The sequence below is a fragment of the Anomaloglossus baeobatrachus genome, unplaced genomic scaffold (assembly GCF_048569485.1).
Source record: "Anomaloglossus baeobatrachus isolate aAnoBae1 unplaced genomic scaffold, aAnoBae1.hap1 Scaffold_384, whole genome shotgun sequence".
NCBI lineage: Eukaryota > Metazoa > Chordata > Amphibia > Anura > Aromobatidae > Anomaloglossus > Anomaloglossus baeobatrachus.
This window is the reverse complement of record NW_027443182.1, coordinates 282,337-300,939: the sequence shown is the minus strand read 5'-3', so window position 1 is coordinate 300,939 and position 18,603 is coordinate 282,337. Positions and strand designations below refer to the sequence as shown.

Below are 18,603 nucleotides of genomic sequence, written 5' to 3'. Positions count from 1 at the left end.
TTATGAATACATGCACACCTCTTCCAAGCAAACCCTTTGCACATATGTGCAGAACTGAGTGGTAAGGCATGAAAAAAGCCTTAATAATTTGGAGAAGAAAGTTGCGACGCAGCAAATACGCATGCAGAGCCATTGGTCTTTTTGGCTGTGGGGCTGAAAAACACCCGGGCTATAGGAAATGCTGTGACGTGGGGAATTCTTCTTTTTCCATCAGCATGTGATGAGCAGGGATTTGGGCCTTTGGTTTATATTTTTGATCAGAAACGCGTTTGTGTTGACAGAAGAGACTTGGCGACTTCTATGAAAATGATCTCATAGCAGAGGATGGTTTCGATCCATCGACCTCTGGGTTATGGGCCCAGCACGCTTCCGCTGCGCCACTCTGCTGCTGGATGCTGCTACCTTGAGGAGAATTGTACTTATCGACTGACTTTTGAAAAGTGACTAGAAGGGAGGGTGTCTATGGGATGGAATCCGACAGCAGGATCTTATTGTCGGCAACTTGAGCTCTACTGAGCACCGGCAATTGTCTCTTTGTTTTTGCTGATTTCTTTTTGTCATATTATGTTCAAAGGTTCCCCTGAGGAACCTGCGCCTGGCCTGGCTGGGAGTTCCCGTGGAAAGGCCAGACATCTGCGTCTCTGTGGCGCAATCGGTTAGCGCGTTCGGCTGTTAACCGAAAGGTTGGTGGTTCAAGCCCACCCAGGGACGTGGGCCACTTTTGCTTGAGTAGCATGCTACGGGGGAAGAAGATTCCACGTTGGCTTTCATCTGCTCTTCCAATAAAAAGCCCTGTTGCTTGCTCGCTACCTCCCTTTTGAACTCCCTAGATACTACAGAAGAGACCTTTCTAAAAGAGCTCTTTGTCGATAGAGGGAAGGAGCTTAGCCGTGTTTTCCCAGGAACCATGGTCTCTTTTGCTGGCATCGCATGTTATGGGTGGAAAAGATTCCATGTTGGTTTTCAGCTGAGCTGCTCTCCCAACAAGTAAATCTCTGTTGCTCTCTGCCTTTGTTTTGACCTCCTCGGGTACAACGGAGGAAACCTTTCTAAAAGACCTGTTGTAGATGGACAGAAGGAGCATACCTGGGCTGTGTTGACCAGGAGGATGAACCATCCGATAGAATTCACAAAAAATTCCTTCGAGCCGGAATTGAACCAGCGACCTAAGGATTGCTGATTTACTGCTACAGTCCTCCGCTCTACCAGCTGAGCTATCGAAGGCATGTTTTGCTCATGCTTGAAAGCCTCCTAGTTTTAGCTGTTGGAGCCTTGAGCATGAGGTAAAAAGAAACTCTCGACTACCATGTGAAAAAAACAAAATCAGCTTTGGAGAATGCGGGCATCGATCCCGCTACCTCTCGCATGCTAAGCGAGCGCTCTACCACTTGAGCTAATCCCCCTGGCATGGTAGACTTGCCTTTACTTTCTTCCCACACCCTGTGGTGGCTTTCACATAAAGTCAGGTGTGACGTTGCATTGTTACATGGCAACTGATTTCTAAAAGTAGATCGCTTTTTTTTTTTTTTTTTTTTTTTTTTAAGTGCGGATACCATTTTGCCATAGTAGAAGATCATCGGAGGAGTTTATAGGGTGACGGGGGGCTTATGAATACATGCACACCTCTTCCAAGCAAACCCTTTGCACATATGTGCAGAACTGAGTGGTAAGGCATGAAAAAAGCCTTAATAATTTGGAGAAGAAAGTTGCGACGCAGCAAATACGCATGCAGAGCCATTGGTCTTTTTGGCTGTGGGGCTGAAAAACACCCGGGCTATAGGAAATGCTGTGACGTGGGGAATTCTTCTTTTTCCATCAGCATGTGATGAGCAGGGATTTGGGCCTTTGGTTTATATTTTTGATCAGAAACGCGTTTGTGTTGACAGAAGAGACTTGGCGACTTCTATGAAAATGATCTCATAGCAGAGGATGGTTTCGATCCATCGACCTCTGGGTTATGGGCCCAGCACGCTTCCGCTGCGCCACTCTGCTGCTGGATGCTGCTACCTTGAGGAGAATTGTACTTATCGACTGACTTTTGAAAAGTGACTAGAAGGGAGGGTGTCTATGGGATGGAATCCGACAGCAGGATCTTATTGTCGGCAACTTGAGCTCTACTGAGCACCGGCAATTGTCTCTTTGTTTTTGCTGATTTCTTTTTGTCATATTATGTTCAAAGGTTCCCCTGAGGAACCTGCGCCTGGCCTGGCTGGGAGTTCCCGTGGAAAGGCCAGACATCTGCGTCTCTGTGGCGCAATCGGTTAGCGCGTTCGGCTGTTAACCGAAAGGTTGGTGGTTCAAGCCCACCCAGGGACGTGGGCCACTTTTGCTTGAGTAGCATGCTACGGGGGAAGAAGATTCCACGTTGGCTTTCATCTGCTCTTCCAATAAAAAGCCCTGTTGCTTGCTCGCTACCTCCCTTTTGAACTCCCTAGATACTACAGAAGAGACCTTTCTAAAAGAGCTCTTTGTCGATAGAGGGAAGGAGCTTAGCCGTGTTTTCCCAGGAACCATGGTCTCTTTTGCTGGCATCGCATGTTATGGGTGGAAAAGATTCCATGTTGGTTTTCAGCTGAGCTGCTCTCCCAACAAGTAAATCTCTGTTGCTCTCTGCCTTTGTTTTGACCTCCTCGGGTACAACGGAGGAAACCTTTCTAAAAGACCTGTTGTAGATGGACAGAAGGAGCATACCTGGGCTGTGTTGACCAGGAGGATGAACCATCCGATAGAATTCACAAAAAATTCCTTCGAGCCGGAATTGAACCAGCGACCTAAGGATTGCTGATTTACTGCTACAGTCCTCCGCTCTACCAGCTGAGCTATCGAAGGCATGTTTTGCTCATGCTTGAAAGCCTCCTAGTTTTAGCTGTTGGAGCCTTGAGCATGAGGTAAAAAGAAACTCTCGACTACCATGTGAAAAAAACAAAATCAGCTTTGGAGAATGCGGGCATCGATCCCGCTACCTCTCGCATGCTAAGCGAGCGCTCTACCACTTGAGCTAATCCCCCTGGCATGGTAGACTTGCCTTTACTTTCTTCCCACACCCTGTGGTGGCTTTCACATAAAGTCAGGTGTGACGTTGCATTGTTACATGGCAACTGATTTCTAAAAGTAGATCGCTTTTTTTTTTTTTTTTTTTTTTTTTTAAGTGCGGATACCATTTTGCCATAGTAGAAGATCATCGGAGGAGTTTATAGGGTGACGGGGGGCTTATGAATACATGCACACCTCTTCCAAGCAAACCCTTTGCACATATGTGCAGAACTGAGTGGTAAGGCATGAAAAAAGCCTTAATAATTTGGAGAAGAAAGTTGCGACGCAGCAAATACGCATGCAGAGCCATTGGTCTTTTTGGCTGTGGGGCTGAAAAACACCCGGGCTATAGGAAATGCTGTGACGTGGGGAATTCTTCTTTTTCCATCAGCATGTGATGAGCAGGGATTTGGGCCTTTGGTTTATATTTTTGATCAGAAACGCGTTTGTGTTGACAGAAGAGACTTGGCGACTTCTATGAAAATGATCTCATAGCAGAGGATGGTTTCGATCCATCGACCTCTGGGTTATGGGCCCAGCACGCTTCCGCTGCGCCACTCTGCTGCTGGATGCTGCTACCTTGAGGAGAATTGTACTTATCGACTGACTTTTGAAAAGTGACTAGAAGGGAGGGTGTCTATGGGATGGAATCCGACAGCAGGATCTTATTGTCGGCAACTTGAGCTCTACTGAGCACCGGCAATTGTCTCTTTGTTTTTGCTGATTTCTTTTTGTCATATTATGTTCAAAGGTTCCCCTGAGGAACCTGCGCCTGGCCTGGCTGGGAGTTCCCGTGGAAAGGCCAGACATCTGCGTCTCTGTGGCGCAATCGGTTAGCGCGTTCGGCTGTTAACCGAAAGGTTGGTGGTTCAAGCCCACCCAGGGACGTGGGCCACTTTTGCTTGAGTAGCATGCTACGGGGGAAGAAGATTCCACGTTGGCTTTCATCTGCTCTTCCAATAAAAAGCCCTGTTGCTTGCTCGCTACCTCCCTTTTGAACTCCCTAGATACTACAGAAGAGACCTTTCTAAAAGAGCTCTTTGTCGATAGAGGGAAGGAGCTTAGCCGTGTTTTCCCAGGAACCATGGTCTCTTTTGCTGGCATCGCATGTTATGGGTGGAAAAGATTCCATGTTGGTTTTCAGCTGAGCTGCTCTCCCAACAAGTAAATCTCTGTTGCTCTCTGCCTTTGTTTTGACCTCCTCGGGTACAACGGAGGAAACCTTTCTAAAAGACCTGTTGTAGATGGACAGAAGGAGCATACCTGGGCTGTGTTGACCAGGAGGATGAACCATCCGATAGAATTCACAAAAAATTCCTTCGAGCCGGAATTGAACCAGCGACCTAAGGATTGCTGATTTACTGCTACAGTCCTCCGCTCTACCAGCTGAGCTATCGAAGGCATGTTTTGCTCATGCTTGAAAGCCTCCTAGTTTTAGCTGTTGGAGCCTTGAGCATGAGGTAAAAAGAAACTCTCGACTACCATGTGAAAAAAACAAAATCAGCTTTGGAGAATGCGGGCATCGATCCCGCTACCTCTCGCATGCTAAGCGAGCGCTCTACCACTTGAGCTAATCCCCCTGGCATGGTAGACTTGCCTTTACTTTCTTCCCACACCCTGTGGTGGCTTTCACATAAAGTCAGGTGTGACGTTGCATTGTTACATGGCAACTGATTTCTAAAAGTAGATCGCTTTTTTTTTTTTTTTTTTTTTTTTTTAAGTGCGGATACCATTTTGCCATAGTAGAAGATCATCGGAGGAGTTTATAGGGTGACGGGGGGCTTATGAATACATGCACACCTCTTCCAAGCAAACCCTTTGCACATATGTGCAGAACTGAGTGGTAAGGCATGAAAAAAGCCTTAATAATTTGGAGAAGAAAGTTGCGACGCAGCAAATACGCATGCAGAGCCATTGGTCTTTTTGGCTGTGGGGCTGAAAAACACCCGGGCTATAGGAAATGCTGTGACGTGGGGAATTCTTCTTTTTCCATCAGCATGTGATGAGCAGGGATTTGGGCCTTTGGTTTATATTTTTGATCAGAAACGCGTTTGTGTTGACAGAAGAGACTTGGCGACTTCTATGAAAATGATCTCATAGCAGAGGATGGTTTCGATCCATCGACCTCTGGGTTATGGGCCCAGCACGCTTCCGCTGCGCCACTCTGCTGCTGGATGCTGCTACCTTGAGGAGAATTGTACTTATCGACTGACTTTTGAAAAGTGACTAGAAGGGAGGGTGTCTATGGGATGGAATCCGACAGCAGGATCTTATTGTCGGCAACTTGAGCTCTACTGAGCACCGGCAATTGTCTCTTTGTTTTTGCTGATTTCTTTTTGTCATATTATGTTCAAAGGTTCCCCTGAGGAACCTGCGCCTGGCCTGGCTGGGAGTTCCCGTGGAAAGGCCAGACATCTGCGTCTCTGTGGCGCAATCGGTTAGCGCGTTCGGCTGTTAACCGAAAGGTTGGTGGTTCAAGCCCACCCAGGGACGTGGGCCACTTTTGCTTGAGTAGCATGCTACGGGGGAAGAAGATTCCACATTGGCTTTCATCTGCTCTTCCAATAAAAAGCCCTGTTGCTTGCTCGCTACCTCCCTTTTGAACTCCCTAGATACTACAGAAGAGACCTTTCTAAAAGAGCTCTTTGTCGATAGAGGGAAGGAGCTTAGCCGTGTTTTCCCAGGAACCATGGTCTCTTTTGCTGGCATCGCATGTTATGGGTGGAAAAGATTCCATGTTGGTTTTCAGCTGAGCTGCTCTCCCAACAAGTAAATCTCTGTTGCTCTCTGCCTTTGTTTTGACCTCCTCGGGTACAACGGAGGAAACCTTTCTAAAAGACCTGTTGTAGATGGACAGAAGGAGCATACCTGGGCTGTGTTGACCAGGAGGATGAACCATCCGATAGAATTCACAAAAAATTCCTTCGAGCCGGAATTGAACCAGCGACCTAAGGATTGCTGATTTACTGCTACAGTCCTCCGCTCTACCAGCTGAGCTATCGAAGGCATGTTTTGCTCATGCTTGAAAGCCTCCTAGTTTTAGCTGTTGGAGCCTTGAGCATGAGGTAAAAAGAAACTCTCGACTACCATGTGAAAAAAACAAAATCAGCTTTGGAGAATGCGGGCATCGATCCCGCTACCTCTCGCATGCTAAGCGAGCGCTCTACCACTTGAGCTAATCCCCCTGGCATGGTAGACTTGCCTTTACTTTCTTCCCACACCCTGTGGTGGCTTTCACATAAAGTCAGGTGTGACGTTGCATTGTTACATGGCAACTGATTTCTAAAAGTAGATCGCTTTTTTTTTTTTTTTTTTTTTTTTTAAGTGCGGATACCATTTTGCCATAGTAGAAGATCATCGGAGGAGTTTATAGGGTGACGGGGGGCTTATGAATACATGCACACCTCTTCCAAGCAAACCCTTTGCACATATGTGCAGAACTGAGTGGTAAGGCATGAAAAAAGCCTTAATAATTTGGAGAAGAAAGTTGCGACGCAGCAAATACGCATGCAGAGCCATTGGTCTTTTTGGCTGTGGGGCTGAAAAACACCCGGGCTATAGGAAATGCTGTGACGTGGGGAATTCTTCTTTTTCCATCAGCATGTGATGAGCAGGGATTTGGGCCTTTGGTTTATATTTTTGATCAGAAACGCGTTTGTGTTGACAGAAGAGACTTGGCGACTTCTATGAAAATGATCTCATAGCAGAGGATGGTTTCGATCCATCGACCTCTGGGTTATGGGCCCAGCACGCTTCCGCTGCGCCACTCTGCTGCTGGATGCTGCTACCTTGAGGAGAATTGTACTTATCGACTGACTTTTGAAAAGTGACTAGAAGGGAGGGTGTCTATGGGATGGAATCCGACAGCAGGATCTTATTGTCGGCAACTTGAGCTCTACTGAGCACCGGCAATTGTCTCTTTGTTTTTGCTGATTTCTTTTTGTCATATTATGTTCAAAGGTTCCCCTGAGGAACCTGCGCCTGGCCTGGCTGGGAGTTCCCGTGGAAAGGCCAGACATCTGCGTCTCTGTGGCGCAATCGGTTAGCGCGTTCGGCTGTTAACCGAAAGGTTGGTGGTTCAAGCCCACCCAGGGACGTGGGCCACTTTTGCTTGAGTAGCATGCTACGGGGGAAGAAGATTCCACATTGGCTTTCATCTGCTCTTCCAATAAAAAGCCCTGTTGCTTGCTCGCTACCTCCCTTTTGAACTCCCTAGATACTACAGAAGAGACCTTTCTAAAAGAGCTCTTTGTCGATAGAGGGAAGGAGCTTAGCCGTGTTTTCCCAGGAACCATGGTCTCTTTTGCTGGCATCGCATGTTATGGGTGGAAAAGATTCCATGTTGGTTTTCAGCTGAGCTGCTCTCCCAACAAGTAAATCTCTGTTGCTCTCTGCCTTTGTTTTGACCTCCTCGGGTACAACGGAGGAAACCTTTCTAAAAGACCTGTTGTAGATGGACAGAAGGAGCATACCTGGGCTGTGTTGACCAGGAGGATGAACCATCCGATAGAATTCACAAAAAATTCCTTCGAGCCGGAATTGAACCAGCGACCTAAGGATTGCTGATTTACTGCTACAGTCCTCCGCTCTACCAGCTGAGCTATCGAAGGCATGTTTTGCTCATGCTTGAAAGCCTCCTAGTTTTAGCTGTTGGAGCCTTGAGCATGAGGTAAAAAGAAACTCTCGACTACCATGTGAAAAAAACAAAATCAGCTTTGGAGAATGCGGGCATCGATCCCGCTACCTCTCGCATGCTAAGCGAGCGCTCTACCACTTGAGCTAATCCCCCTGGCATGGTAGACTTGCCTTTACTTTCTTCCCACACCCTGTGGTGGCTTTCACATAAAGTCAGGTGTGACGTTGCATTGTTACATGGCAACTGATTTCTAAAAGTAGATCGCTTTTTTTTTTTTTTTTTTTTTTTTTTAAGTGCGGATACCATTTTGCCATAGTAGAAGATCATCGGAGGAGTTTATAGGGTGACGGGGGGCTTATGAATACATGCACACCTCTTCCAAGCAAACCCTTTGCACATATGTGCAGAACTGAGTGGTAAGGCATGAAAAAAGCCTTAATAATTTGGAGAAGAAAGTTGCGACGCAGCAAATACGCATGCAGAGCCATTGGTCTTTTTGGCTGTGGGGCTGAAAAACACCCGGGCTATAGGAAATGCTGTGACGTGGGGAATTCTTCTTTTTCCATCAGCATGTGATGAGCAGGGATTTGGGCCTTTGGTTTATATTTTTGATCAGAAACGCGTTTGTGTTGACAGAAGAGACTTGGCGACTTCTATGAAAATGATCTCATAGCAGAGGATGGTTTCGATCCATCGACCTCTGGGTTATGGGCCCAGCACGCTTCCGCTGCGCCACTCTGCTGCTGGATGCTGCTACCTTGAGGAGAATTGTACTTATCGACTGACTTTTGAAAAGTGACTAGAAGGGAGGGTGTCTATGGGATGGAATCCGACAGCAGGATCTTATTGTCGGCAACTTGAGCTCTACTGAGCACCGGCAATTGTCTCTTTGTTTTTGCTGATTTCTTTTTGTCATATTATGTTCAAAGGTTCCCCTGAGGAACCTGCGCCTGGCCTGGCTGGGAGTTCCCGTGGAAAGGCCAGACATCTGCGTCTCTGTGGCGCAATCGGTTAGCGCGTTCGGCTGTTAACCGAAAGGTTGGTGGTTCAAGCCCACCCAGGGACGTGGGCCACTTTTGCTTGAGTAGCATGCTACGGGGGAAGAAGATTCCACGTTGGCTTTCATCTGCTCTTCCAATAAAAAGCCCTGTTGCTTGCTCGCTACCTCCCTTTTGAACTCCCTAGATACTACAGAAGAGACCTTTCTAAAAGAGCTCTTTGTCGATAGAGGGAAGGAGCTTAGCCGTGTTTTCCCAGGAACCATGGTCTCTTTTGCTGGCATCGCATGTTATGGGTGGAAAAGATTCCATGTTGGTTTTCAGCTGAGCTGCTCTCCCAACAAGTAAATCTCTGTTGCTCTCTGCCTTTGTTTTGACCTCCTCGGGTACAACGGAGGAAACCTTTCTAAAAGACCTGTTGTAGATGGACAGAAGGAGCATACCTGGGCTGTGTTGACCAGGAGGATGAACCATCCGATAGAATTCACAAAAAATTCCTTCGAGCCGGAATTGAACCAGCGACCTAAGGATTGCTGATTTACTGCTACAGTCCTCCGCTCTACCAGCTGAGCTATCGAAGGCATGTTTTGCTCATGCTTGAAAGCCTCCTAGTTTTAGCTGTTGGAGCCTTGAGCATGAGGTAAAAAGAAACTCTCGACTACCATGTGAAAAAAACAAAATCAGCTTTGGAGAATGCGGGCATCGATCCCGCTACCTCTCGCATGCTAAGCGAGCGCTCTACCACTTGAGCTAATCCCCCTGGCATGGTAGACTTGCCTTTACTTTCTTCCCACACCCTGTGGTGGCTTTCACATAAAGTCAGGTGTGACGTTGCATTGTTACATGGCAACTGATTTCTAAAAGTAGATCGCTTTTTTTTTTTTTTTTTTTTTTTTTTAAGTGCGGATACCATTTTGCCATAGTAGAAGATCATCGGAGGAGTTTATAGGGTGACGGGGGGCTTATGAATACATGCACACCTCTTCCAAGCAAACCCTTTGCACATATGTGCAGAACTGAGTGGTAAGGCATGAAAAAAGCCTTAATAATTTGGAGAAGAAAGTTGCGACGCAGCAAATACGCATGCAGAGCCATTGGTCTTTTTGGCTGTGGGGCTGAAAAACACCCGGGCTATAGGAAATGCTGTGACGTGGGGAATTCTTCTTTTTCCATCAGCATGTGATGAGCAGGGATTTGGGCCTTTGGTTTATATTTTTGATCAGAAACGCGTTTGTGTTGACAGAAGAGACTTGGCGACTTCTATGAAAATGATCTCATAGCAGAGGATGGTTTCGATCCATCGACCTCTGGGTTATGGGCCCAGCACGCTTCCGCTGCGCCACTCTGCTGCTGGATGCTGCTACCTTGAGGAGAATTGTACTTATCGACTGACTTTTGAAAAGTGACTAGAAGGGAGGGTGTCTATGGGATGGAATCCGACAGCAGGATCTTATTGTCGGCAACTTGAGCTCTACTGAGCACCGGCAATTGTCTCTTTGTTTTTGCTGATTTCTTTTTGTCATATTATGTTCAAAGGTTCCCCTGAGGAACCTGCGCCTGGCCTGGCTGGGAGTTCCCGTGGAAAGGCCAGACATCTGCGTCTCTGTGGCGCAATCGGTTAGCGCGTTCGGCTGTTAACCGAAAGGTTGGTGGTTCAAGCCCACCCAGGGACGTGGGCCACTTTTGCTTGAGTAGCATGCTACGGGGGAAGAAGATTCCACATTGGCTTTCATCTGCTCTTCCAATAAAAAGCCCTGTTGCTTGCTCGCTACCTCCCTTTTGAACTCCCTAGATACTACAGAAGAGACCTTTCTAAAAGAGCTCTTTGTCGATAGAGGGAAGGAGCTTAGCCGTGTTTTCCCAGGAACCATGGTCTCTTTTGCTGGCATCGCATGTTATGGGTGGAAAAGATTCCATGTTGGTTTTCAGCTGAGCTGCTCTCCCAACAAGTAAATCTCTGTTGCTCTCTGCCTTTGTTTTGACCTCCTCGGGTACAACGGAGGAAACCTTTCTAAAAGACCTGTTGTAGATGGACAGAAGGAGCATACCTGGGCTGTGTTGACCAGGAGGATGAACCATCCGATAGAATTCACAAAAAATTCCTTCGAGCCGGAATTGAACCAGCGACCTAAGGATTGCTGATTTACTGCTACAGTCCTCCGCTCTACCAGCTGAGCTATCGAAGGCATGTTTTGCTCATGCTTGAAAGCCTCCTAGTTTTAGCTGTTGGAGCCTTGAGCATGAGGTAAAAAGAAACTCTCGACTACCATGTGAAAAAAACAAAATCAGCTTTGGAGAATGCGGGCATCGATCCCGCTACCTCTCGCATGCTAAGCGAGCGCTCTACCACTTGAGCTAATCCCCCTGGCATGGTAGACTTGCCTTTACTTTCTTCCCACACCCTGTGGTGGCTTTCACATAAAGTCAGGTGTGACGTTGCATTGTTACATGGCAACTGATTTCTAAAAGTAGATCGCTTTTTTTTTTTTTTTTTTTTTTTTTAAGTGCGGATACCATTTTGCCATAGTAGAAGATCATCGGAGGAGTTTATAGGGTGACGGGGGGCTTATGAATACATGCACACCTCTTCCAAGCAAACCCTTTGCACATATGTGCAGAACTGAGTGGTAAGGCATGAAAAAAGCCTTAATAATTTGGAGAAGAAAGTTGCGACGCAGCAAATACGCATGCAGAGCCATTGGTCTTTTTGGCTGTGGGGCTGAAAAACACCCGGGCTATAGGAAATGCTGTGACGTGGGGAATTCTTCTTTTTCCATCAGCATGTGATGAGCAGGGATTTGGGCCTTTGGTTTATATTTTTGATCAGAAACGCGTTTGTGTTGACAGAAGAGACTTGGCGACTTCTATGAAAATGATCTCATAGCAGAGGATGGTTTCGATCCATCGACCTCTGGGTTATGGGCCCAGCACGCTTCCGCTGCGCCACTCTGCTGCTGGATGCTGCTACCTTGAGGAGAATTGTACTTATCGACTGACTTTTGAAAAGTGACTAGAAGGGAGGGTGTCTATGGGATGGAATCCGACAGCAGGATCTTATTGTCGGCAACTTGAGCTCTACTGAGCACCGGCAATTGTCTCTTTGTTTTTGCTGATTTCTTTTTGTCATATTATGTTCAAAGGTTCCCCTGAGGAACCTGCGCCTGGCCTGGCTGGGAGTTCCCGTGGAAAGGCCAGACATCTGCGTCTCTGTGGCGCAATCGGTTAGCGCGTTCGGCTGTTAACCGAAAGGTTGGTGGTTCAAGCCCACCCAGGGACGTGGGCCACTTTTGCTTGAGTAGCATGCTACGGGGGAAGAAGATTCCACATTGGCTTTCATCTGCTCTTCCAATAAAAAGCCCTGTTGCTTGCTCGCTACCTCCCTTTTGAACTCCCTAGATACTACAGAAGAGACCTTTCTAAAAGAGCTCTTTGTCGATAGAGGGAAGGAGCTTAGCCGTGTTTTCCCAGGAACCATGGTCTCTTTTGCTGGCATCGCATGTTATGGGTGGAAAAGATTCCATGTTGGTTTTCAGCTGAGCTGCTCTCCCAACAAGTAAATCTCTGTTGCTCTCTGCCTTTGTTTTGACCTCCTCGGGTACAACGGAGGAAACCTTTCTAAAAGACCTGTTGTAGATGGACAGAAGGAGCATACCTGGGCTGTGTTGACCAGGAGGATGAACCATCCGATAGAATTCACAAAAAATTCCTTCGAGCCGGAATTGAACCAGCGACCTAAGGATTGCTGATTTACTGCTACAGTCCTCCGCTCTACCAGCTGAGCTATCGAAGGCATGTTTTGCTCATGCTTGAAAGCCTCCTAGTTTTAGCTGTTGGAGCCTTGAGCATGAGGTAAAAAGAAACTCTCGACTACCATGTGAAAAAAACAAAATCAGCTTTGGAGAATGCGGGCATCGATCCCGCTACCTCTCGCATGCTAAGCGAGCGCTCTACCACTTGAGCTAATCCCCCTGGCATGGTAGACTTGCCTTTACTTTCTTCCCACACCCTGTGGTGGCTTTCACATAAAGTCAGGTGTGACGTTGCATTGTTACATGGCAACTGATTTCTAAAAGTAGATCGCTTTTTTTTTTTTTTTTTTTTTTTTTAAGTGCGGATACCATTTTGCCATAGTAGAAGATCATCGGAGGAGTTTATAGGGTGACGGGGGGCTTATGAATACATGCACACCTCTTCCAAGCAAACCCTTTGCACATATGTGCAGAACTGAGTGGTAAGGCATGAAAAAAGCCTTAATAATTTGGAGAAGAAAGTTGCGACGCAGCAAATACGCATGCAGAGCCATTGGTCTTTTTGGCTGTGGGGCTGAAAAACACCCGGGCTATAGGAAATGCTGTGACGTGGGGAATTCTTCTTTTTCCATCAGCATGTGATGAGCAGGGATTTGGGCCTTTGGTTTATATTTTTGATCAGAAACGCGTTTGTGTTGACAGAAGAGACTTGGCGACTTCTATGAAAATGATCTCATAGCAGAGGATGGTTTCGATCCATCGACCTCTGGGTTATGGGCCCAGCACGCTTCCGCTGCGCCACTCTGCTGCTGGATGCTGCTACCTTGAGGAGAATTGTACTTATCGACTGACTTTTGAAAAGTGACTAGAAGGGAGGGTGTCTATGGGATGGAATCCGACAGCAGGATCTTATTGTCGGCAACTTGAGCTCTACTGAGCACCGGCAATTGTCTCTTTGTTTTTGCTGATTTCTTTTTGTCATATTATGTTCAAAGGTTCCCCTGAGGAACCTGCGCCTGGCCTGGCTGGGAGTTCCCGTGGAAAGGCCAGACATCTGCGTCTCTGTGGCGCAATCGGTTAGCGCGTTCGGCTGTTAACCGAAAGGTTGGTGGTTCAAGCCCACCCAGGGACGTGGGCCACTTTTGCTTGAGTAGCATGCTACGGGGGAAGAAGATTCCACATTGGCTTTCATCTGCTCTTCCAATAAAAAGCCCTGTTGCTTGCTCGCTACCTCCCTTTTGAACTCCCTAGATACTACAGAAGAGACCTTTCTAAAAGAGCTCTTTGTCGATAGAGGGAAGGAGCTTAGCCGTGTTTTCCCAGGAACCATGGTCTCTTTTGCTGGCATCGCATGTTATGGGTGGAAAAGATTCCATGTTGGTTTTCAGCTGAGCTGCTCTCCCAACAAGTAAATCTCTGTTGCTCTCTGCCTTTGTTTTGACCTCCTCGGGTACAACGGAGGAAACCTTTCTAAAAGACCTGTTGTAGATGGACAGAAGGAGCATACCTGGGCTGTGTTGACCAGGAGGATGAACCATCCGATAGAATTCACAAAAAATTCCTTCGAGCCGGAATTGAACCAGCGACCTAAGGATTGCTGATTTACTGCTACAGTCCTCCGCTCTACCAGCTGAGCTATCGAAGGCATGTTTTGCTCATGCTTGAAAGCCTCCTAGTTTTAGCTGTTGGAGCCTTGAGCATGAGGTAAAAAGAAACTCTCGACTACCATGTGAAAAAAACAAAATCAGCTTTGGAGAATGCGGGCATCGATCCCGCTACCTCTCGCATGCTAAGCGAGCGCTCTACCACTTGAGCTAATCCCCCTGGCATGGTAGACTTGCCTTTACTTTCTTCCCACACCCTGTGGTGGCTTTCACATAAAGTCAGGTGTGACGTTGCATTGTTACATGGCAACTGATTTCTAAAAGTAGATCGCTTTTTTTTTTTTTTTTTTTTTTTTTTTAAGTGCGGATACCATTTTGCCATAGTAGAAGATCATCGGAGGAGTTTATAGGGTGACGGGGGGCTTATGAATACATGCACACCTCTTCCAAGCAAACCCTTTGCACATATGTGCAGAACTGAGTGGTAAGGCATGAAAAAAGCCTTAATAATTTGGAGAAGAAAGTTGCGACGCAGCAAATACGCATGCAGAGCCATTGGTCTTTTTGGCTGTGGGGCTGAAAAACACCCGGGCTATAGGAAATGCTGTGACGTGGGGAATTCTTCTTTTTCCATCAGCATGTGATGAGCAGGGATTTGGGCCTTTGGTTTATATTTTTGATCAGAAACGCGTTTGTGTTGACAGAAGAGATTTGGCGACTTCTATGAAAATGATCTCATAGCAGAGGATGGTTTCGATCCATCGACCTCTGGGTTATGGGCCCAGCACGCTTCCGCTGCGCCACTCTGCTGCTGGATGCTGCTACCTTGAGGAGAATTGTACTTATCGACTGACTTTTGAAAAGTGACTAGAAGGGAGGGTGTCTATGGGATGGAATCCGACAGCAGGATCTTATTGTCGGCAACTTGAGCTCTACTGAGCACCGGCAATTGTCTCTTTGTTTTTGCTGATTTCTTTTTGTCATATTATGTTCAAAGGTTCCCCTGAGGAACCTGCGCCTGGCCTGGCTGGGAGTTCCCGTGGAAAGGCCAGACATCTGCGTCTCTGTGGCGCAATCGGTTAGCGCGTTCGGCTGTTAACCGAAAGGTTGGTGGTTCAAGCCCACCCAGGGACGTGGGCCACTTTTGCTTGAGTAGCATGCTACGGGGGAAGAAGATTCCACGTTGGCTTTCATCTGCTCTTCCAATAAAAAGCCCTGTTGCTTGCTCGCTACCTCCCTTTTGAACTCCCTAGATACTACAGAAGAGACCTTTCTAAAAGAGCTCTTTGTCGATAGAGGGAAGGAGCTTAGCCGTGTTTTCCCAGGAACCATGGTCTCTTTTGCTGGCATCGCATGTTATGGGTGGAAAAGATTCCATGTTGGTTTTCAGCTGAGCTGCTCTCCCAACAAGTAAATCTCTGTTGCTCTCTGCCTTTGTTTTGACCTCCTCGGGTACAACGGAGGAAACCTTTCTAAAAGACCTGTTGTAGATGGACAGAAGGAGCATACCTGGGCTGTGTTGACCAGGAGGATGAACCATCCGATAGAATTCACAAAAAATTCCTTCGAGCCGGAATTGAACCAGCGACCTAAGGATTGCTGATTTACTGCTACAGTCCTCCGCTCTACCAGCTGAGCTATCGAAGGCATGTTTTGCTCATGCTTGAAAGCCTCCTAGTTTTAGCTGTTGGAGCCTTGAGCATGAGGTAAAAAGAAACTCTCGACTACCATGTGAAAAAAACAAAATCAGCTTTGGAGAATGCGGGCATCGATCCCGCTACCTCTCGCATGCTAAGCGAGCGCTCTACCACTTGAGCTAATCCCCCTGGCATGGTAGACTTGCCTTTACTTTCTTCCCACACCCTGTGGTGGCTTTCACATAAAGTCAGGTGTGACGTTGCATTGTTACATGGCAACTGATTTCTAAAAGTAGATCGCTTTTTTTTTTTTTTTTTTTTTTTTTAAGTGCGGATACCATTTTGCCATAGTAGAAGATCATCGGAGGAGTTTATAGGGTGACGGGGGGCTTATGAATACATGCACACCTCTTCCAAGCAAACCCTTTGCACATATGTGCAGAACTGAGTGGTAAGGCATGAAAAAAGCCTTAATAATTTGGAGAAGAAAGTTGCGACGCAGCAAATACGCATGCAGAGCCATTGGTCTTTTTGGCTGTGGGGCTGAAAAACACCCGGGCTATAGGAAATGCTGTGACGTGGGGAATTCTTCTTTTTCCATCAGCATGTGATGAGCAGGGATTTGGGCCTTTGGTTTATATTTTTGATCAGAAACGCGTTTGTGTTGACAGAAGAGACTTGGCGACTTCTATGAAAATGATCTCATAGCAGAGGATGGTTTCGATCCATCGACCTCTGGGTTATGGGCCCAGCACGCTTCCGCTGCGCCACTCTGCTGCTGGATGCTGCTACCTTGAGGAGAATTGTACTTATCGACTGACTTTTGAAAAGTGACTAGAAGGGAGGGTGTCTATGGGATGGAATCCGACAGCAGGATCTTATTGTCGGCAACTTGAGCTCTACTGAGCACCGGCAATTGTCTCTTTGTTTTTGCTGATTTCTTTTTGTCATATTATGTTCAAAGGTTCCCCTGAGGAACCTGCGCCTGGCCTGGCTGGGAGTTCCCGTGGAAAGGCCAGACATCTGCGTCTCTGTGGCGCAATCGGTTAGCGCGTTCGGCTGTTAACCGAAAGGTTGGTGGTTCAAGCCCACCCAGGGACGTGGGCCACTTTTGCTTGAGTAGCATGCTACGGGGGAAGAAGATTCCACATTGGCTTTCATCTGCTCTTCCAATAAAAAGCCCTGTTGCTTGCTCGCTACCTCCCTTTTGAACTCCCTAGATACTACAGAAGAGACCTTTCTAAAAGAGCTCTTTGTCGATAGAGGGAAGGAGCTTAGCCGTGTTTTCCCAGGAACCATGGTCTCTTTTGCTGGCATCGCATGTTATGGGTGGAAAAGATTCCATGTTGGTTTTCAGCTGAGCTGCTCTCCCAACAAGTAAATCTCTGTTGCTCTCTGCCTTTGTTTTGACCTCCTCGGGTACAACGGAGGAAACCTTTCTAAAAGACCTGTTGTAGATGGACAGAAGGAGCATACCTGGGCTGTGTTGACCAGGAGGATGAACCATCCGATAGAATTCACAAAAAATTCCTTCGAGCCGGAATTGAACCAGCGACCTAAGGATTGCTGATTTACTGCTACAGTCCTCCGCTCTACCAGCTGAGCTATCGAAGGCATGTTTTGCTCATGCTTGAAAGCCTCCTAGTTTTAGCTGTTGGAGCCTTGAGCATGAGGTAAAAAGAAACTCTCGACTACCATGTGAAAAAAACAAAATCAGCTTTGGAGAATGCGGGCATCGATCCCGCTACCTCTCGCATGCTAAGCGAGCGCTCTACCACTTGAGCTAATCCCCCTGGCATGGTAGACTTGCCTTTACTTTCTTCCCACACCCTGTGGTGGCTTTCACATAAAGTCAGGTGTGACGTTGCATTGTTACATGGCAACTGATTTCTAAAAGTAGATCGCTTTTTTTTTTTTTTTTTTTTTTTTTTTAAGTGCGGATACCATTTTGCCATAGTAGAAGATCATCGGAGGAGTTTATAGGGTGACGGGGGGCTTATGAATACATGCACACCTCTTCCAAGCAAACCCTTTGCACATATGTGCAGAACTGAGTGGTAAGGCATGAAAAAAGCCTTAATAATTTGGAGAAGAAAGTTGCGACGCAGCAAATACGCATGCAGAGCCATTGGTCTTTTTGGCTGTGGGGCTGAAAAACACCCGGGCTATAGGAAATGCTGTGACGTGGGGAATTCTTCTTTTTCCATCAGCATGTGATGAGCAGGGATTTGGGCCTTTGGTTTATATTTTTGATCAGAAACGCGTTTGTGTTGACAGAAGAGATTTGGCGACTTCTATGAAAATGATCTCATAGCAGAGGATGGTTTCGATCCATCGACCTCTGGGTTATGGGCCCAGCACGCTTCCGCTGCGCCACTCTGCTGCTGGATGCTGCTACCTTGAGGAGAATTGTACTTATCGACTGACTTTTGAAAAGTGACTAGAAGGGAGGGTGTCTATGGGATGGAATCCGACAGCAGGATCTTATTGTCGGCAACTTGAGCTCTACTGAGCACCGGCAATTGTCTCTTTGTTTTTGCTGATTTCTTTTTGTCATATTATGTTCAAAGGTTCCCCTGAGGAACCTGCGCCTGGCCTGGCTGGGAGTTCCCGTGGAAAGGCCAGACATCTGCGTCTCTGTGGCGCAATCGGTTAGCGCGTTCGGCTGTTAACCGAAAGGTTGGTGGTTCAAGCCCACCCAGGGACGTGGGCCACTTTTGCTTGAGTAGCATGCTACGGGGGAAGAAGATTCCACGTTGGCTTTCATCTGCTCTTCCAATAAAAAGCCCTGTTGCTTGCTCGCTACCTCCCTTTTGAACTCCCTAGATACTACAGAAGAGACCTTTCTAAAAGAGCTCTTTGTCGATAGAGGGAAGGAGCTTAGCCGTGTTTTCCCAGGAACCATGGTCTCTTTTGCTGGCATCGCATGTTATGGGTGGAAAAGAT

The 18,603-nt window shown here is 47.1% G+C and overlaps 34 non-coding genes across 34 annotated transcripts; 12 read left to right on the top strand and 22 right to left on the bottom strand.

The window, feature by feature from the left end:
• The first annotated feature begins 637 nt into the window (after window positions 1–637).
• Window positions 638–711, top strand: TRNAN-GUU (transfer RNA asparagine (anticodon GUU)). Its single transcript has one exon. It is a non-coding gene; the product is annotated as a tRNA-Asn (tRNA).
• A 427-nt stretch (window positions 712–1,138) lies between these two features.
• Window positions 1,139–1,224, bottom strand: TRNAY-GUA (transfer RNA tyrosine (anticodon GUA)). The gene is given in 2 exon segments: window positions 1,139–1,174; window positions 1,188–1,224. It is a non-coding gene; the product is annotated as a tRNA-Tyr (tRNA).
• A 106-nt stretch (window positions 1,225–1,330) lies between these two features.
• Window positions 1,331–1,403, bottom strand: TRNAA-AGC (transfer RNA alanine (anticodon AGC)). Its single transcript has one exon. It is a non-coding gene; the product is annotated as a tRNA-Ala (tRNA).
• Window positions 1,404–2,242: 839 nt separating this feature from the next.
• Window positions 2,243–2,316, top strand: TRNAN-GUU (transfer RNA asparagine (anticodon GUU)). The gene has a single exon. It is a non-coding gene; the product is annotated as a tRNA-Asn (tRNA).
• A 427-nt stretch (window positions 2,317–2,743) lies between these two features.
• Window positions 2,744–2,829, bottom strand: TRNAY-GUA (transfer RNA tyrosine (anticodon GUA)). Its single transcript is given in 2 exon segments — window positions 2,744–2,779; window positions 2,793–2,829. It is a non-coding gene; the product is annotated as a tRNA-Tyr (tRNA).
• Window positions 2,830–2,935: 106 nt separating this feature from the next.
• On the bottom strand, window positions 2,936–3,008 carry TRNAA-AGC (transfer RNA alanine (anticodon AGC)). The gene has a single exon. It is a non-coding gene; the product is annotated as a tRNA-Ala (tRNA).
• Window positions 3,009–3,847: 839 nt separating this feature from the next.
• TRNAN-GUU (transfer RNA asparagine (anticodon GUU)) lies at window positions 3,848–3,921 on the top strand. Its single transcript has one exon. It is a non-coding gene; the product is annotated as a tRNA-Asn (tRNA).
• Window positions 3,922–4,348: 427 nt separating this feature from the next.
• TRNAY-GUA (transfer RNA tyrosine (anticodon GUA)) lies at window positions 4,349–4,434 on the bottom strand. The gene is given in 2 exon segments: window positions 4,349–4,384; window positions 4,398–4,434. It is a non-coding gene; the product is annotated as a tRNA-Tyr (tRNA).
• Window positions 4,435–4,540: 106 nt separating this feature from the next.
• On the bottom strand, window positions 4,541–4,613 carry TRNAA-AGC (transfer RNA alanine (anticodon AGC)). The gene has a single exon. It is a non-coding gene; the product is annotated as a tRNA-Ala (tRNA).
• Window positions 4,614–5,452: 839 nt separating this feature from the next.
• On the top strand, window positions 5,453–5,526 carry TRNAN-GUU (transfer RNA asparagine (anticodon GUU)). The gene has a single exon. It is a non-coding gene; the product is annotated as a tRNA-Asn (tRNA).
• A 427-nt stretch (window positions 5,527–5,953) lies between these two features.
• Window positions 5,954–6,039, bottom strand: TRNAY-GUA (transfer RNA tyrosine (anticodon GUA)). The gene is given in 2 exon segments: window positions 5,954–5,989; window positions 6,003–6,039. It is a non-coding gene; the product is annotated as a tRNA-Tyr (tRNA).
• A 106-nt stretch (window positions 6,040–6,145) lies between these two features.
• On the bottom strand, window positions 6,146–6,218 carry TRNAA-AGC (transfer RNA alanine (anticodon AGC)). Its single transcript has one exon. It is a non-coding gene; the product is annotated as a tRNA-Ala (tRNA).
• Window positions 6,219–7,056: 838 nt separating this feature from the next.
• TRNAN-GUU (transfer RNA asparagine (anticodon GUU)) lies at window positions 7,057–7,130 on the top strand. The gene has a single exon. It is a non-coding gene; the product is annotated as a tRNA-Asn (tRNA).
• A 427-nt stretch (window positions 7,131–7,557) lies between these two features.
• TRNAY-GUA (transfer RNA tyrosine (anticodon GUA)) lies at window positions 7,558–7,643 on the bottom strand. Its single transcript is given in 2 exon segments — window positions 7,558–7,593; window positions 7,607–7,643. It is a non-coding gene; the product is annotated as a tRNA-Tyr (tRNA).
• A 106-nt stretch (window positions 7,644–7,749) lies between these two features.
• On the bottom strand, window positions 7,750–7,822 carry TRNAA-AGC (transfer RNA alanine (anticodon AGC)). Its single transcript has one exon. It is a non-coding gene; the product is annotated as a tRNA-Ala (tRNA).
• Window positions 7,823–8,661: 839 nt separating this feature from the next.
• TRNAN-GUU (transfer RNA asparagine (anticodon GUU)) lies at window positions 8,662–8,735 on the top strand. The gene has a single exon. It is a non-coding gene; the product is annotated as a tRNA-Asn (tRNA).
• Window positions 8,736–9,162: 427 nt separating this feature from the next.
• Window positions 9,163–9,248, bottom strand: TRNAY-GUA (transfer RNA tyrosine (anticodon GUA)). The gene is given in 2 exon segments: window positions 9,163–9,198; window positions 9,212–9,248. It is a non-coding gene; the product is annotated as a tRNA-Tyr (tRNA).
• Window positions 9,249–9,354: 106 nt separating this feature from the next.
• On the bottom strand, window positions 9,355–9,427 carry TRNAA-AGC (transfer RNA alanine (anticodon AGC)). The gene has a single exon. It is a non-coding gene; the product is annotated as a tRNA-Ala (tRNA).
• Window positions 9,428–10,266: 839 nt separating this feature from the next.
• TRNAN-GUU (transfer RNA asparagine (anticodon GUU)) lies at window positions 10,267–10,340 on the top strand. Its single transcript has one exon. It is a non-coding gene; the product is annotated as a tRNA-Asn (tRNA).
• Window positions 10,341–10,767: 427 nt separating this feature from the next.
• Window positions 10,768–10,853, bottom strand: TRNAY-GUA (transfer RNA tyrosine (anticodon GUA)). Its single transcript is given in 2 exon segments — window positions 10,768–10,803; window positions 10,817–10,853. It is a non-coding gene; the product is annotated as a tRNA-Tyr (tRNA).
• Window positions 10,854–10,959: 106 nt separating this feature from the next.
• TRNAA-AGC (transfer RNA alanine (anticodon AGC)) lies at window positions 10,960–11,032 on the bottom strand. The gene has a single exon. It is a non-coding gene; the product is annotated as a tRNA-Ala (tRNA).
• An 838-nt stretch (window positions 11,033–11,870) lies between these two features.
• TRNAN-GUU (transfer RNA asparagine (anticodon GUU)) lies at window positions 11,871–11,944 on the top strand. Its single transcript has one exon. It is a non-coding gene; the product is annotated as a tRNA-Asn (tRNA).
• Window positions 11,945–12,371: 427 nt separating this feature from the next.
• TRNAY-GUA (transfer RNA tyrosine (anticodon GUA)) lies at window positions 12,372–12,457 on the bottom strand. The gene is given in 2 exon segments: window positions 12,372–12,407; window positions 12,421–12,457. It is a non-coding gene; the product is annotated as a tRNA-Tyr (tRNA).
• Window positions 12,458–12,563: 106 nt separating this feature from the next.
• Window positions 12,564–12,636, bottom strand: TRNAA-AGC (transfer RNA alanine (anticodon AGC)). Its single transcript has one exon. It is a non-coding gene; the product is annotated as a tRNA-Ala (tRNA).
• Window positions 12,637–13,474: 838 nt separating this feature from the next.
• TRNAN-GUU (transfer RNA asparagine (anticodon GUU)) lies at window positions 13,475–13,548 on the top strand. The gene has a single exon. It is a non-coding gene; the product is annotated as a tRNA-Asn (tRNA).
• A 427-nt stretch (window positions 13,549–13,975) lies between these two features.
• TRNAY-GUA (transfer RNA tyrosine (anticodon GUA)) lies at window positions 13,976–14,061 on the bottom strand. Its single transcript is given in 2 exon segments — window positions 13,976–14,011; window positions 14,025–14,061. It is a non-coding gene; the product is annotated as a tRNA-Tyr (tRNA).
• A 106-nt stretch (window positions 14,062–14,167) lies between these two features.
• Window positions 14,168–14,240, bottom strand: TRNAA-AGC (transfer RNA alanine (anticodon AGC)). The gene has a single exon. It is a non-coding gene; the product is annotated as a tRNA-Ala (tRNA).
• Window positions 14,241–15,080: 840 nt separating this feature from the next.
• On the top strand, window positions 15,081–15,154 carry TRNAN-GUU (transfer RNA asparagine (anticodon GUU)). The gene has a single exon. It is a non-coding gene; the product is annotated as a tRNA-Asn (tRNA).
• Window positions 15,155–15,581: 427 nt separating this feature from the next.
• TRNAY-GUA (transfer RNA tyrosine (anticodon GUA)) lies at window positions 15,582–15,667 on the bottom strand. Its single transcript is given in 2 exon segments — window positions 15,582–15,617; window positions 15,631–15,667. It is a non-coding gene; the product is annotated as a tRNA-Tyr (tRNA).
• A 106-nt stretch (window positions 15,668–15,773) lies between these two features.
• Window positions 15,774–15,846, bottom strand: TRNAA-AGC (transfer RNA alanine (anticodon AGC)). The gene has a single exon. It is a non-coding gene; the product is annotated as a tRNA-Ala (tRNA).
• Window positions 15,847–16,684: 838 nt separating this feature from the next.
• On the top strand, window positions 16,685–16,758 carry TRNAN-GUU (transfer RNA asparagine (anticodon GUU)). Its single transcript has one exon. It is a non-coding gene; the product is annotated as a tRNA-Asn (tRNA).
• Window positions 16,759–17,185: 427 nt separating this feature from the next.
• TRNAY-GUA (transfer RNA tyrosine (anticodon GUA)) lies at window positions 17,186–17,271 on the bottom strand. Its single transcript is given in 2 exon segments — window positions 17,186–17,221; window positions 17,235–17,271. It is a non-coding gene; the product is annotated as a tRNA-Tyr (tRNA).
• Window positions 17,272–17,377: 106 nt separating this feature from the next.
• Window positions 17,378–17,450, bottom strand: TRNAA-AGC (transfer RNA alanine (anticodon AGC)). The gene has a single exon. It is a non-coding gene; the product is annotated as a tRNA-Ala (tRNA).
• Window positions 17,451–18,290: 840 nt separating this feature from the next.
• Window positions 18,291–18,364, top strand: TRNAN-GUU (transfer RNA asparagine (anticodon GUU)). The gene has a single exon. It is a non-coding gene; the product is annotated as a tRNA-Asn (tRNA).
• Window positions 18,365–18,603: the final 239 nt, after the last annotated feature.